The sequence below is a fragment of the Manis javanica genome, chromosome 12 (genome assembly GCF_040802235.1).
Source record: "Manis javanica isolate MJ-LG chromosome 12, MJ_LKY, whole genome shotgun sequence".
NCBI lineage: Eukaryota > Metazoa > Chordata > Mammalia > Pholidota > Manidae > Manis > Manis javanica.
In genome coordinates, this window is record NC_133167.1 from 5,121,345 (window position 1) to 5,138,813 (window position 17,469).

Sequence of the window (17,469 nt, forward strand, 5' to 3'; positions counted from 1 at the left end):
AGTCATTGTAGTTACCTTAAATTCCCAGTCCGATCATTCCAAAACCTTGGCAATATATCCAAGTTTGGTTCTGATGCCTTGTCACTTGAGACTGTAATTTTTAGCACACCTGGTAATTTTTTGTTGGAAGCCTAACATGCTGTGTTGAGCACAAGGAATACAGGCCTTTACTGGGAGGTTTATGTTGGCCTGGCTAGTGGCAGGCTGCGCTTATCATTTGCTGTAGCTGTGATATCAGAGGCTAAAATTTCCTCAGATGTCCTGGTTTGTGTCTCCCCTCTTGTCTTTAGGTTTTCCTATAGATTCTTAAATAGGGTCTAAGGCTTGCAGTTCTTTTTTTTTTTTTTTTTTTTTTGATGTCTGGCTTTATTTCATCTCCAAAATCCATTTATCAACCTAACCTTCATCTGGGGGTGGAGAATGGAGCATATAATATAGTGGGAAGTGGGTGGAGACAGTTTAAGCTCTGTTCTAGTTTGTCAGAATTCTAGAACACAGTGTTTGAAAGATAGCTACATTAATTTACAGTCATTTAGGATTATTATAGGCCTATGATTTTTTGCTAGGAAGAAAGTGAAATCTGGACATATATTTTTAGGGGTCTAATTTTGAGTTTTATGGGAATGGAAAGGAAGGGAAGGGAAAAATCACAGATATGATAATTGCAGATTCAGAAGAAACTAAGATGACTTCCCTTCAAGTCCATAACTTTACTACCTTTACGATCACGATCTAATAGAACTAAAAGACTCATATCATGTTTGGCTTCAGTCACGTATGGCCTACATGTAAAGTTTGAAAGATGAGTACTGTGAGGACTTCTAGAACTTAAAAATTCTGCTTCAAGTCATTCATAAACATGTTCATGATAAGTATTTATAAACAGCATATAAGCATTTTAAAGTTATTTACTTTTTCCAGCTTTTTAAGCGATAGTTTCATGTGGCCACTGTTCACATATGCTCATACTTCAGATGGCATGATTGATTATTATATTAATTTTTCTAATTAAGGCTTGCAGTTCTTTTAGTTTTGATTCCCCATTCCTGTATAGGAGCCCTATCTGTGTAGAGAGGTACAGCATGGGAGGTGGGGAAGACTTTGGTGATGGTCCTGTGATTAGGTCTCAGTCTTTTAGTGAGTCTGGGTTGGGTATTTCCCTTCCCCCAGGCCAGGTGGGTCCTGGTAAAGCTCAGGTTAGGCTCTGCTAAGATAATTTCCTTGAGGGCAGCAGACTTTTGTTAGGGAGAACAGAATGATCTGGCCATATTTTGAGCCAGCTGCTTTATACCTGTCCCTGCTGAAAGCAGGGGTAACCTACATGGGTACCTGATGGAAATCTCATCTTCACAGAGACTACCTGGTAGGACTTCTGGAGGTAAAACTCCTGGTAGCGTGGGGACCCCTCTAACACTGAGCCCCACTGGAGTTTTTAACTCTCAAATTGCCCTCCGTGAGCCTCCAGCCGTTCATCAGGTACACTCCAAAGTGTTTCCACCAGTGCTGGTGCCAGCAGGGGGGTCCCACTCCTCTTAAGCTGGGATCTTCTGTAGCTGCTCTTTCTCTCCAGTTTTCAAGGCAGTTTGCCCTGTGACCCCAGTTCTCTGCTGGTTTTAAGAATTGTTGATTTTCAGTTTCCTTAACTCTTTTCTTGTCATGAGGATGAGAGTGAAGATTTCCAGCTCTTTATATGTTGAACCAGGAACTAGAATCTCTCTGCATGTGAGTATATCTGGGTGTGTTGCACATGTTTCATTGACTTTCGAATGTCAGCTGACCTTGATGACAAACTTGGTTTTGTCATCATTTTTTATCCTATTTCTAAATGATGGAATTCAATTTGCTAATATTTTATTTAGGATTTTTTGTTCATAGTCGTGGAAGAAATTGGCTGGTAATTTTTCTTTCTTGTAATGTCCTTGTCAGAATTCCACACTGAAGTTACAATGCTTCACCAAATGGATTGAAAAGATGTTTATATTCTATGGGGGAAAAAAGTTTAAGATATGTGTTATTTTCCCTTGAAATATTTGAGTGAATTTGCACCTGAAGTTTTCCTTATAGGAATGTTTTGACTTAAAGGTTCAATTTCCTTAATATGTATAGAACTCGTATCTTCTATTTCTTTCTCTCGGTTTTGGTAAATTGTGATTTTCTAATATTTATACTAACTTTTTCATAATACCAGTCTCAAAATTATTTAATGACACCTTTTATTCTTGATATTGGTAATTTATGCCTTCTCCATTTTTCTTGATGAATATTTTAAGGTTTTATAAATCTTATTAGCTTTTTCAAAGACCCAACTGTTGTTTTATATTGACTTCTCCATTGCATCTTTGTGTTTTAAATCCTTGTCTCTTACTTTATCAATTTCCTCTCTACTTTTCTGGGGCTTAATTTGCTTTTGGTGTTTTTGCTTCTCAAAATTGATATTTAGATCACTTATTTTTCAGACTTTCTTCTTTCTAATATAAACATTTAGTGCTATAAATTTCCCTATAGTATACCAGTATTTAGATCTCATGAATTTTGACATCATAATTTTATTGTAATTTACTTCAAAATATTTTCCAAATTCCATTGAGATTTCTTCTTGACACCAGGATATTTAGAAGTGAATAGATTAATTTCAAAGTATTGGAGATTTCCTGATTGTTGCTTATTCTTTTTTTTAAAAATTGATTTCTAATTTAATTCTACTCTGGTCAAAGAAAATACCCGAATAATTTTGAAACTGAAATTTGTCAAGACTTGCTGGTAACCTAGCATATGGTCAATTTTGGTAAATGTTTTAGATTAATGATTCTCAAAATATTAGGTCTCAAGATCCCTTTATACTTTTAAAAATTATTGAGTTCCCAAAAAGCTTTTAAGTGAGTTGGATACACAGTATACTGATATTTATTTAGAAACTGAAAAACTTATATTTATTAGTTTATTTAAAACAATAATCAAAATACAATTCCATATTAGCCTAAATTATATATTTTTATGAAAAATTTCTCTGTCTTCAAAAAGAAAAATATTTAGTGATAAAAGTGACATTGTTTTACTTTTTTTCCAAATCTTTTTGATGTCTGCCTTAAGGAAAGGCAACTAGATCTTATATCTGCTTTTGCATTCAAAGTTCAGTATATTATTTGATTAAAGTATGTGAAGAAAATCTGTCTCCACAAAATATATAATTGGAAATGAGAGGAGTATTTTAAAATCCTTTTCAAATCACTGTGTTATTCTTCTATACTGTACCAAAATGCAAGTGGTCATTTCTTAAAGATTAATTGCAATGTAGCATCTGAAACCATATAATGAACTTCTTACATACTGTGATATTAAAAGTCATTATTCTATCTTGCACATTGAATGAAACTTTTATCTATGCATGAATTTGTGCCATCATGCACTGATCATTTGGAAAATATTGGTCATTGACTTATGTAAATCTTCCAAATGCTAACACTTTTCATTATACAACATCAAAAAATCATATTCGTTAACACCATTATCAATCTTATTATCAGAAAAGTCTTTAAGTAGTGGGTGGTTATCAAGCTCAGAGTGACAGATTGAATTTTTCAAACTGTAATTTTCACTTAAACTCAAATTTAATCATTGAAATATACTGTCAGTATTTTTTCTTGAAAAGGCAGGTGTTCCTTGTATATTTTTGAGGAAATGTCTGCTAATTCAAGTCAGAATAACCATAGTTTCTCTGTCAGTTTTCTTTCAGATAATAATATTTCCATGAAAAAAGAGGTTAGTTTAGCTTGCAACTCAAAAAATCACACAAGTACTTTTCCTTGAGACGACAGTCATATTTCAGTTTGCAGGAATACTTCATATATACTCTCCATTTTTTTCCATACAGAATATAAAAAAGGTATGTACTTAAGAGTCAAGATTTAATAAAATTGACCGTTTTTACTGCCTTGTCAAGGACATTCACAGGTGAAACCAGCTTTTTGTTTGTTTGTTTTCTGTGAATGCCTGATGGTAATGGGTGCAATGACTAATAGTACACTTTGGTGCCATTGCCTTGATTTGTGTAAAGTATCCACCATCACTTTTGCTTCCTCAGGGCAAATGTCAACACAGTAACAAAGGCAAATGGCATGGTATTATTTGAAGATACTTCTGAACTCTTCAACCTCTTAGAAGGATTCCAGAGCCCCCAGGGATCCATGGACCACACTTTGAGGAACACTGTGCTAGGACGAGGTTCTTCAAGGCTTCCAGATGAATGCCTGGAGGTTTTATTAGGGCAGCTCTTCATTGTCAAGCCTGAATTGCATTTTTTTAAAAATCTCCCAGGACTGTGGTAATGTCAAGGACTCTGCGTGGCTCTTCAGCCTTGTGGCTGCTACTTTTTTCCTACCTCTCTTGGTCCATTTTACCAATAGGCTGATCTCTCTGCAGGGAAAATGGCTGAGGCTATTGGACGTGGTCCTTTCTACTAGTCCTCTGAAAACTTGGCCTCTCCAGTTTTGGCTAAGTTGGTGGCTCTCTGAATTACAACTTCTGATTCTTCAGACCCAAGCAACTACAGGAAACTGCTCGGTTCCTTCTCTCAGATCACCTCCTCAGGTTTCCCGTCACTCCACTTAGAAATCAGCGAATGCTTTGAGGGAAAGCGGCGGCCATGGCAGCCTCCCCTCAGTGAATTTCCCTTCTCTCTGGGATCTTGTTTCTTAAAGTCCTGGCTATCTGGGTAGATCTTAAAGCCTCCAAATGATAGTCTTTTATATTGTTGTTCTACTTCTCAGGGGATGGATCGGGTGCTGCAAGCTACTCCTTCCAAGTTTTGCAGCCCATCCCCGTCACCTTTATCATAGCAGGTCCTGCTTTTTACTTGCCTGCGTGTGTGAGATGCAGGATCCTCAGGGTCGGGAGACTCTGCTGCTTGTCTTTAGAGTCTATGACCTTGCGCAGAAATTTAGCACATAGTAAACCTTAAATAAATGTTTCATGAGTAACAGAATATTTGAGTAAATGAACAGAGTAGCTCATAGGAATTGGCAGTGTGAGACCTGCTTTAGGAATGGGTCTGTTTTCCTTCAGGGGGAGGAAGGAAGGACACTGAGGTTAGCTGAGCACCTTCTAATCAGAATATCTTCCAAGCACTGTCACATACTGATTTGGGATTTGATCTGATAAACTGAGAAGCTGGAGGTGACGTAGGGCTGATGACTGTGATGATAGCATAGAGTCATTGGATAAAACCCAGCAGTACAGTCGGATCATAGTTTTCAATCCACTGTCTGTTCTGCTCCTTTAGGACAAACCATGTTTTGTTTTTCTTTTCTTCCTAGCTGTAAACTGTGGGCACATGGTAAAGAAAAAGGATTGATGTGTGCCAGCCTACCCTAACAGGGCATTTAGACCTGTTATTTAGATCTCATTAGAACTACTCCGTTACTTTTCTTGGGATGCTATAACAAAGTACCACAAACTAGGTAGCGTGCAAAACTAATTTATTGTCTCACCATTCTGGAAGCTAGAAGTCCACGGTCAATATATCAGCAAGGCTGGTTCCTTCTGAGGCTGTGAAGGAGAAGCGGCTGCTCCCGCCCAGCTCCCAGTGGTTTGCTGGAAATCCTTGGCCTTCCTTGGCATGGAAGCATCACCCCAATTTCTGCCTCATCATCCCAATTTCTGCCTCATCATCACATGGTGTTCTGCATGGATGGGTGTCTATTCCTAAATTTCCCCTTTTGTAAGGACACCAGTCCTATTGGATTAGGGTTCACCCAACTCCAGTGTGGCCTCCTCTTAACTAATTACATCTGCAGTGACCCCTGTTCCAGATAAGATCACATTCTGAGGTCCTGAGAATTAGGACTTCAACATATGAATTTTGTGGGAGAGGGACACAGTTCAACCCTAACACCTACCTAGCACTCCTTTAGGGACTAAATGTTTATCTCCCACCCCCACCTCCACGAGTGTCTGTTTGTGTGTGTAAATTTCATTCACTTTCCTATCATGCACAGTTGGAGATACTGAGAATCTGGAAAGAACAACCCCTAACAGGGTCACTGCCCTCCAAGAACTTACATTTTATCAGGGGCAGGTAGACAACAGCAGGTGAAAGATGACCTGGTCTAGAAATCTGGGTGTCCTAGATAGGATAAGCTAATGGGTTAGGGTCTGAGGTAGGGAGGTATTGTACTGATTTAGAGGGGCTGCTCTTGGAAGGCCCCTCTGAGAAGGTGAGGTCCGAGGGAAGGGTGCTCTGGCAGAGGGCACCACCCAGGCACAGGCCCTGAGGCAGGACCAGCTCCATCCTGCAAGGAGCCGCAAGGTGCATGTGGCTGAGAAGTGTAAGAGCAGCAGAAAACGAGCTGCAGGCAGGCTGTGCTCAGTCTGAAGGGACTTAGAGGCCATGGAAACATTTACACTTTATTTTCACTGGAGTGGCAGCCCATGGAGGGGCATAAGCAGGGCATGCCATAGATTGCAATTGGAAATATTGTCTGAGGTGGCCTTGAATGCCTTATTATATAACCAAGACACAAGCCCCAGGCAGGAAGGTTCGCAGGCTTCTTTTAGGTTACAAACTTTTAGGGCCAGGCTTTGACTAAAATAGACACCTCTAAATCCTGCTGTCACCCAGGAGGCAGAGATCTGCCTTCCTCCAATCCCGGGATGCTGTCAGGGCGACTTGGTAATATATGCAAAGTCTTGTGTGCTTTCCCTATACTGAGAAGCAAGGATGTATTATTTTTATTCATTTCCCATCTAAGGCTTTCTGAGTGGAAGACAGTGAACTTTTCAGCCCAGACCGTCATTCTCCTACCCACCCTAAATTGGCTTCCTGCAGAAAAATGGGTCATGTAGAAAATGGGCTAGCATCAGACAGGAAAGTTATTCTGATTCATCAGATGGCTGGTGCATCGAGAGTGAGTCTGTGGGAGCTGCATCTACAATCTGAACTCTCTGTGACACAGTGACATTGAAAAAAACGCAGGTTTCCCCAGAATCAGCCCCTTCAGCTTGCTCAACCCACACTACAGGGTGCTGTGAAGACCTGCTAGCTTACTGCTTTGGAACCCAGACAACGGTTTGTAACTGGCATGCTGGTTGCCACTTGATGCCTCTCTAAAATAACAGATGCTGCTCTTTGATGTAACTCTCTTCAGGGCATGGCTTGGAGATACCAGAGCAAGGGGCTAATATAAAAAAAATATTCGTGTCACCAAAGCAAATGCACTGAGGCCCTGTTGACATGCTTGTTCATGAAGGAAAGTCACTTCCATCCTGCTCCCGCTTTCCGCAGACCTACCATTTGCCAGATGCATGTGTCCCTGGTGGTCAAAGCAAGTTCAAAAGCCTTGATGACCCTCAGTCTCAGAGGATTCTCCCAATGGAGATAGAATAGGAGCCACATATGTCATTTTAAACTTTCTAATAGTCACATTTTAAAAAATAAAAGAAAAAGGTAAAATTAATTTCAATAATATATTTTATCGACCCTAATATATCCAAAAAATTATTATTTCTATATGTGATTAGCAGAAACCATTTTATTGAGATATTTTACCTTCATTTTCTACTATGTCTTCAAAAATCTGCTGTGTATTTTACACTCACAGCACATCCCACACGCATTTCAAGAGTAAGTTAACCATGTGTCGCTAGTGGCCACCTCGCGCACAGCGCAGCCCAGCGCGGGAGTGAATTACCTTGGCTCGTTTTGCCCAGTTGTCTGAGCTCCCAGGAGAAAGGCTGAACAGGTGTTTGCCAACGCGAGCTAGTGATGTTCTGTGTCCTCAGATCGCCCTCCTCCTGCAGAGACCTTCTCCTCCTGTCTCTCCATCATGTGGTTCTGGGGGCGCTGCCAATCAAAGTAGCCATGCACCTGCCTTGGTGATCCGTCCACTGACAGGCTTGTGGCCTCAGCTGCCCAGTTAGAGTCCTGCCCTGTGATATTAGAAGTGGCACTGGGGGAAGGGTCTGTCTGGTCTGCTCAGCAGGTGGCAAGGCTGCAAGGCTTACATAGGACAGAGGTCTCTGAGGTGTGTGACGGGCTCTTGGGGCCAGCCGAGCAGAGGGAGTGAAGTCAACTCAGAGATGACAACAAGGGGTGTGTGTGTGTGTGTGTGTGTGTGTGTGTGTGTGTGAGAGAGAGAGAGAGAGAGAGAGAGAGACCACCGGAATGCTGCGTAACTGTTGCCGGCCTTACTCTGTCCTATGGCTTTGGGAACTATTCCATTTCCTTTTCCACTTATTTAGAGTTGGGTTTTGTCCCTTGTGAACTCTTGGCTTATATGTACTTATTTTTCAGAAGCTCAACAGGGTGAGGATGGTTGTGATCAGTTAATCAGTTTCCACATTTTGAGAGCAACACGTCTCCAAAAACTACTTTCTTCCTAAAGCTTCGGGGCTTGGAGAAATAAAGATAATTTTTACTGTAGGTTGAAAACACAACATTAGTGCTGTCTTGTGTTCAATTAATGTCTGAGTTAAAAGAAAGCTAGTCCACTTGAAAATGACAAATTTGATCACAGGATTCTGTCGGCCCTACAACAATGCTCTGTGTTTTCAGCAAAATGGCATTTTTGTTATTACCCTCCCAGCTCACCTGAGCGGTGACTATCTTTTAGCCAGATGAGAGTGTGTTTTTGTGAGGTATTTACTTGCTTAATTAATCAAAATCTCACTAAACTCTGTTCTTTTGTCCTTGGGAAAATTTTAGTTTCTAACTTTTATTAAAATAGAAATAAACATGTCACTTGAAGTATAATAGTTGGAGTAATAAGAGCAAATCACATTCTTCCTTTTACTCTTTTTAACTATCCCATTAAAAGGACTTCAAGTCAGTCTCATTTTGATGAGATACTTTTGCTATAGAATTTTCTTCACTGGGAGGCACTATATTTTAAGCTAACGCTTTTTTTTATACCCACCTAAGCAATGCTTAGCTACATAAACCCCGTTTTCTTTATGCTATCGTATCCAAGGATCCAGAAAACTGTATACAGCAGTGTTCTAAAAATTTTACCCAATCTGCTCTCTGGAACTTCCAAATCCTATTTAGCTGCTCAGTTCTTCCTTGCCTTGGATCATTTGACAGCCTGGTTTCACCCTGAGGCTTGCTGCTCAGAGCACTTTATGAAGCTGGGCTGTCACACAACCCAGTTTGAAGGCATGGGATAGGTGGGCGGAATGGGCAGAATAAAACCAAGGGCATTAGGAGCACAAACAGGTCAAAGCAAAGCTCTTATTGGGAGTCCTCAGGGAGTCCGGGACCCCTGAGCTAGTCTATATCTGCTTTAGGCCCAGGATGAGGGTGCTCAGTGCTAACCATGACCACGGAAAGAGCTCGGAAACCCGAGATTCTGGGTGTCCTGCCCCCAGGCCCATGGGCACTGACAGCCACTCCAGGTGAGCGGACCGGAGCATGTCGAGCCTCCCAGCGTGGGGCAGATGCCAGCGCTCCCATCGTAACTGCTACTGGCGCAGTCTGATGTCACTGAGTCTTCTCATGGCCCTTGCTGCCCTGGAGGCGAGAGACACCTTCCCATCCGGCCAGTGAAAATTCATCCAGTTTGTGGGACACCCTGGGGGTGCACTTGGGCTTCTTGGTTCTGCTGCAGCCCCACCCTGTCCCTGCGGATCTCAGCACAGACGCCCTCTGGCTCAGATGAGAGCCCTGGGAATCTATCCACACGGCGGCGGGGTGGCCTTGTCCCAGTTCCATGACATTCAGCCAGTGACTCGGGAAAGAAGATGCCTTGGATCCCCCCCTGTCATGAAGGTACGCAGGTCTGTCTGCCTGTCCCTGAGTCTGTTTAAGGGCGTCCATTCAGGGGAGTCCGACTCCAGAAACAATCCCCGACGTGTTCAGTCGTCCCTCCTCAAGGGGCTGTGCAGACGGCCACCTCCCGCGGTGGACTCGGGCTTGGGGCTGGTGCTGGGGGTCAGGCCATGGAATCTGACGGACTCTGTGCCCCGACTCCCTCCCAGGCACACAAGCTGGGCTCTCCCCTCCTCTGCCTCTGCTGCAGTGGGCGAGGCGCTGGCCCCGGGCACAGGAAATCCCTTTCGTGTTCAGGATTCTCTAATTGCCAGGAACGACGCTTCTATCAGGACAAGTTCACTTCTCCCTGCTGCTTCTATCTTCTGGCTCCAAGTTTGCCTTCGTGAATATAACGAATGATAAGCACGTTCCTGTCCTGTTTGGGGGATGACCATCTCGTCCTCCCTGGCTTCTCCTTTTAGCCCAAACAACCCAAATTCTTTCAATCTGTCCTCACGGGCTACATTTCCACTCCTGCTTGCTTGTGTCTCTGTAACGCGCGGAGAAGCTGCAGGCGGGAAGTGCCTTTGGCTCCAGAGATACCCTGCTGAGCCCGAGCTCTGAGGGGCGCTGTCCTGCATGCGGTGGCCTTCCGCACGGTAACCCTTGCTAACAGAGTGGCTATGGATCAGGTGTGCTCCCTGGACTGTCCTTGCGAGTTTCACCAAGTAAACCAGCTGTCATTCGAGTCCTTGCCCCCAAGTCTCCGTGTGATTTCTGCACATTGTGTCTGGCCTTTGGCTGAACTCTGAACCTCCCTGGACACTGCCCTCCGCAGCTGCTTCCCATCCTTGGTGCTCATGAAGGCACGGAGCTCAGTGGCTTTTCTTTGGCTTGTGCAGCTCTCTGGATGTGCCCGGCCTGACCACGCCTGGGACTTCTGGCTCCTACACTCCCAGGCCCTCTCCCTGACGGGGGCTCCCGTGCGCCTCCCTCTGTTTGCCCTCTCCCTTCTTGTATCTCCCTCCTCACAGCAAGCCCAGACAGCTTTCCCCTTTGAATATGCAGAATGGTTATGTTTTTTCTGTTTTTTTCCCCCAAACCTGCCCCTGGGCTTTTCTTCACAGCCCAGAGACTCATCGGTGCTCTCTGCTGTGTGACAGCATATCCATTTCAAGAGTGGCACTCCCCCAAAAGCCCCCACCATGGGTGTCTTCAAGAAGAACAGGTGGTAGAGAAATCCAGTTGCCCCCCTGTGCAGATGAGCCCCTGATTCCCGCCGTCCCAGAAGACAGAAAGGGCTGCAGTTACCAGGTTCAGTTTCAAACAGCAAGTGTGTCCTTCCACGGCAGTTGTTAACAGAAATCACCTTTAGAAGCCCTGGAGGCATTGCCTGCTCTCCAGGGAGGTCTCTGGAACATTCCAAGGACCTCCGCTGGCCCCAGCACTGCCAAGAAGTCAGAGGGGCCTCCAGCTCTCCCTGCTTCACGGGAACATCGTTTTCTGGGGAGGATCCTCTGACACTTTCCCCGTGGCCAAGAATGAGGCCCCTAAGGTGTAATATCTTTGTTGGGGCTCCAGGACTACTGCGTTGGAAGAATTAAATTCCTAATTGCCTAAGAACCCCTGTGGTCTGAAACTGCTCCTTTGGGCTCTAGGGCTCCTTGTTGGTTTCTGTGGAGGATCCTGTAAAACAGCTTAGGTTTGTGGCCATCTCCGTGTTCGCTCTTCGGTCCAACCGGTACCCCCCGAGCACCTGCTATGAACCATGATAGGGACAGGAATACAGCACGGAATATATTTTTGGTCTTACTGAGTTTACAGCATAGCGGGGAATAAAGACACCGGAGCAAATTCATACAAGCGTAACGAGCGTTAAAATATGGGCAATTCAAACTATGGTGTCAGCGGTTCCCTTTAAGGAACATGATATATTTTTCCCATCTCTGCAAGTCAATTTTAAAGTGTTCCTCTGGGCCTTCAGCATATCTCATGAGAATTGTTCCTAGGTATTTCACATTTATTGCTATGATTCTGTACGGAATTTTCCTCTCATTACATTTTTGGCCAGGTTATTATTGGTGTAAAACAAAGCTACTGATTTCTATAGATTTATTCTGTACACTGGACGCTTGATTAAACTCTTTTATTGTGTTTTAAAATTTGGTAATAGCTTTTCCACCGAAAGCCATTTTCACCGACCTCTGGATGGTGTTCTCTGCCCAGAGCTGCCTTATCCCTCCAATCGGGTTAAGAGTAAAAATTGTGTATTATAAAGACAACTCTCCCCTGCTCCTTGGAGCAGGGCCACTTCTTAGGGGACATTTATTCTAAATCATGAGAAGCGTGCCCTTCTCCTGAACTCCATTGTCTTTTTCTGTGTCTGGTGACCTCCCTGCTTTGAACTCTGACCCAGAGGGGCCTGTGTTTGCCTGCGACAGGGCTTCGGTAGCTGCTTTCAGAGGTGTTGTGTGTGTGGGTTTGAGTCTTCGGTCTCAGGTGAAGTCCTGCTGGAGGGTTTGGTTTTGATGAGCAGGGGTGTTCCATCCACAGCACTTATGGGAGTGAGATTCCGGCCCATGTTATTTAAGCAGAAACGGAGCTCCTCTTTCCCAGAAACCCTCCATCCTGTACCATTTCCTGTACTTCCTGAATTCACCACCACCTGGTACGGGATATATTTATCCACTCCTAGCCTCTGTGAGAACGTAAGCCTAATGATGGGAGACTGACCCGCGGTTTGCTCCTGTATGCCCAGAGATTCAACCTCTGCACTGCCGGGCCCTGGCTGTGCTCTTAATACATAGGTGTGAATGAATGAATGCATGCATGAATGAATGAATGAATGAAGGAACCACCTCTGCTCTGTGCCAGTTACTGGGAAGGTTCTGGAGACAGACTGGTGAGTGAGATCAGGTGCCAGCTTTCCTCTCAATACATGGAGTGGGTGCAGCAGGCTCCTGGCTAGGGGGTGTAGTGCTGGGCCCCAAGAAATTGCCTTTCCCTATGTGGATGCAGGTTCCTTTCAGTGGGGTAGCCCCACTTCTGCCTCAGGAATGGCTCCCCACCAGCCCCATTCCCGCTGGGGTTGAGGACACTGGAGCCCTCGCTGTGTCAGGACATCTGTCCCCTGACTGATCGGCCACCATCTCGCTGTCAGGGTCACCCCTGTGGGTCTGCATTTGGAGATTTGAGGGCAGCCCCTCGAGGTACTGCCCAGGTGGGCTTTGCTCTCACGGGTGTGGTATCAAAGTGGCTGGCACCTCAGCTTATGTCTGTGTACACTGTCTCTCACACCAAATCCTCAAAGTCCCTGGCTTCCTTATGTTTTGTTTTCCAGCCCATATACTCCTCATGTGTCTAAGTCTTTGGGGACATTAATCCTCTTCTGGGAATTTTGAGAGAAAGGAGAATTCAGAAATTAGCTCAAGTCACCACAAATATTTCCATTGCGATAATTAGATATATTTTTCTTCAAATTGTTAGTAGAATAATTTTGATAAATTGATACTGATATTTCTTCTTCCCCCCTATTTTAAAGGTCATCTCATGTACCAAATTTACTTGATCCAAAGAGGCCCATTTCTTCACATTTCAACGTGTGTGAAATCGGGGTGCTTACTACAGTTGGTGCCTCCTGCCATCTCTGTTGGCCCAGCAGCAGTTAGGATATTTTTGTCACTGACTGTACATTTATGAAGTGCAATTGTATTCATTTCTGATGGGTCCCTGGACTACTGTGAACCCTCATGTTTCAGCCAACAGTCTATTAGAGGACCGTCTGGAAAAGCACCTCGGGAGCATGAGGGAGGGATTTCTGCCCCGAGTCTCAGCAAGGCTCCACGTCAAAGTCTCGCAGGTCAGGCCTTGAGGAGCCGGCTATGTGGTGTCTGCCAGTAAAAAGGATGTACATTGGCGGTTCAGATTGGAGGCAAACATGAGACAAGATAGCAGTACCAGGCCCAGGTGGGAGTTCACTGTGGGGGAGCAGAGAGAATGTGAGCTGGGTGTCAGAAGCATCATGGGGCTCACAGTTATTTCTGCAGGACTTTACTATGAAGATGAATAGCTACAGTCTTTTCGCCTAGGGCACGGCAGATCATAACGCTGATGATTATGGGTTGTGTCCCCCAGCGTACGTGCTGGGCAGGTACCACACTTCTCTCCCTCCGCTGCACCCGTCAGTCTGGCACAGGGCCCCACAGGACTCAGCACTCAGTGAATATTTATTAAGGGAAACAAGCGAATCCTTTAGTCCTCTCGCTTCATGGACGCAGCAACTCCCAATAACGTGAGCCAAAGCAGGATCCCGGCATTCTTTGATGTTCTTCAGCACGACACAAGGATTCCCTATGCAGTCCCATGGGGCATAGAAGGTAGGCTTCCAAGTTTAGAGATCATGTGATAATTTTACACATTTCAGTGAATAGGCAGATGTGGGAAGAATCAGTGGGACGTGCTGAGTGCCAGTGACTCGAACATTGTCCGGTTGTTCAGTTACTTTGGACTCTGCATCTGTTTCATAGGGACAGAGGCTTCCCCTGAATTTCTGGAAGGAGTGTGCATTTCTTACCTAAAAGCTGGCAATAAGTGTCATGACATTCCCAGCAACTGCATCCATCGTGGGCTGAACACCAAGGCCCATCACCTGCCAGACCGCTGGGCAGTGTGTGCTGCGATAACGCTCAGCATTCACCCAGATGCCCCGAAAGGCGTCTCTCAGGGACACTCGATGACCGGCGGCACTGGGGACTGCCCCCTCTAACAGCTGTTCTGTGGAATCTATTCCCACCACTCACAAGAGAAATCTCTGGTAAGAAGGGGTGGGGCTGAGGGCTAAAACTGCTGGGACTATTTCTAACAAAAGTATTTCTCAGATATATTATATTATATTATATATATATATATATAATATAATGCAATACATGTAAATAAAATATATTAAATCATATCTATGTACATAGCATAGAGTAGTAGACAGCCACCCGCTTGCTGTGATTCCAGGGGGTCCACTCCACCCCCAGAGAACCACCATGCTTGCTTTGCATAGCAGTTCCCTATTGTGCCTCATTTTATTCTATAATCAGAGTTAAAGTTTAAATGCCCCCTGACCCAGTAATTTCACCCTAACACAAACAACAATGGTTGCTGTGGAAAGATATTCCTTGCGGCATTATTTAAAATGGAAAAGCATGTAAAATGCCCAAATACCAAGTAAGGTGAAACAAATCATGGTACATCAAAGCCCTGACATATAGGGAACAATTTAAAAAGTCCCCCCAGTTTTAATGTGTAGAAATATTCATAATATAGTCTTCAATGACATAAAAGAGCAAATAACATAAGATGGTGCTTACCACAAGATCGCAGTGATGTTGCATGCATGAACGCTTACATACACAGACTGAATCTAAACTTACATCGAGATTGACCACGCGGCTAGTCATGCCTGTCCCCCACTCCATTGCGTCTATCTGCCTGGGTAGTTGGCAAGGCCCATAGAAGGGAATTGGTGGGGGCAGCGCAGGCTAAAAGGATGAGGCTTCTTCCCAAAGACAGACAACAAAGTACCAAGGAAACTGGGAAAAAGGACATTTCTCTCTGTCCTCAAGGAGTATGGGCCAGTCCATGACTGAGCGCAGCCTGAAGAGGTCATAGTTACATTTGGTCCTTGGAGCTTTTGGGGCATTTTAGGGGCTTCCTGGTGAAGGACGTGGTGTCCTTCTGGGTGGCAGTGGTCATGATGCAGAGGAGTGGCTCTGATGCCCTTGGCATCACAAGGCAGGGTTATTCCCCCTCTGAGATCCCCTGTGGACATCCACAATTGATTGGGGTCAGATGAGGGATCATGTGGCTGGTGAGCTGCTGTGGATGGAATGTCTGTGTCCCCCAAATCCACATGTGGAAGCCCTAACCCCCAGGTTGAGGGTCCTGGAGCTGGGGTCTTTGGGGAGTGATAGGGTTAGATGAGGTCATGAGGGTCGGGCCCCATGGTGGGATCAGTGCCCTTATAAGGAGAGACGTGAGACGGCTCCCTATGAGGGTGCTCATGAAGGAAAGGCCTGTAGCACATGGCCAGGACGAGCGCCTCACCAGAACCTGGCCAGGCTGGCATGGCACCCTGATCTCAGATTCCCCACCTGAATGGGAGGCATGAATGTTGCTTGTCTAAGGCCCCGGCCTGGGGCATTCCATGACAGCAGCTGGGGTGGACTCAGGCGTGAACGGGAGAGTGGGGGCCAATGTCACCCTACCCCCCAAGTACTCACGTGGAAGGGACACTGGGAAATTGGGGAAACTCACAGAAAAGGGAAGAAATGCTTCAGAATGTCAGGAATGATGATCTCTTTAGTGGGTGTAATTGGTCCTTCTCATTTTCGTCCTTGACCTTGTGTATCTTTAGTTTTCCAAAGGGAGCAACTAAAGATGCCCTTCAGGTCCCCAGGGACTCCTGCTGGCGAGGGGGATGCATCACCGGAGGAGACTGGTGCCCGGTGGAGGCGTCCTTCTCAGAGAGCGTCAGTGTGGGCAGACAGGCACGGCAGGAATTCCACGTGTGCGATTTAGCAGGTGCTCAAGAAGATTGTCAGAGCGAATTAAACTGAAGATACAGAAGGAGAGGTGGGCAGGGTAAAGGCAGGCATCTGTGCCATCATTTTGTCAAGAGTCAGCATTCCCCTCACCCCAGAATCGCTTTCTGCTGTTACCATAAGAAATCACACAAATTTAGTGGCTTAAAACAACACAGATTTGCTCTTGCAGTTCTGGAGGCGAGAAATGTAAAACAGTTGGCGGGGCTGAGCTCCCTTTGAGGCTCTAGGAGACAATTTGTCCCCTTGCTGTTTCCCGCTTCCAAGGGCCTCCTGCAGCCTTTGGCACCTGGCCCCTCCCTGCATGGCCACGGCCGGGAGTGGGAGCATCTTCCAATCTCCCTCCCTGCCACCCCTGCTTCCGTCCTCACTTCCTGACCCTCCAGCCTCCTCTTACAAGGACCTTGTGATGACCCCTGGCCTACCTGGATACCCCGTGAAGTCTCCTCATCTTCACTCCATCACATCTGCAAAGTCCCCTTTGCCACATAAGGTAACAGAGTCACAGATTCTGGGAATTAGGACATGGACGTCCTGCCTCCCATGCCCCCTCATGCTGACCTAGGAAACTGCTACTCAGAAAATAACATGATTATAGACAATGTTTGTGGATGCGTATGACTTGCCAATGTAAAAAAAATGCACTGATGACCATTCAGAGCTGTGAACATCCTCAGAAACAGATCTATTGGGAAGGCAAAGGATACCCACTTGTGATGCGCATAATAAACAAAATAATTAAATTCTACTAGAAGATTGAATTTCTTGAGAGGCTTTGTTAGGGAAAAAAAAGCTCAGAGAGGAAAAACAGCTAGACCTCACTTGGGCAATGTTTTCTTTTTTGAGATCTTGTTTATTTTAAGTCAGAACTAACAAAATGGGGATGTTGAGTGAGTTTTAAACAGTTTCTTGTAAATGGAGTCCAAGAAGTTAGAGTGAAAATGGGCTCCTTGCTGGTATTTCCAGCCATATACCACTCAATGATTTACATAGATTCCTGTGCACATACAAATATTTGCATGCAAATGGGTTCATCCATTTACAGGTGACTGGACTTGCGTGCCAGGTATTGTGTTATGTCTGGGTACAAGCCAATACAACAGTGTTAGCACCTCCTCAGTGGCATTTACACTCTAG

At 45.0% G+C, this 17,469-nt stretch overlaps 1 long non-coding RNA gene across 1 annotated transcript in view; it reads left to right on the top strand.

Annotated features, from left to right (window-relative positions):
• Positions 1-17,469, top strand: part of LOC108384496 (uncharacterized) — a 43,225-nt gene that overhangs the window by 15,899 nt on the left and 9,857 nt on the right. The window lies entirely within an intron of this gene.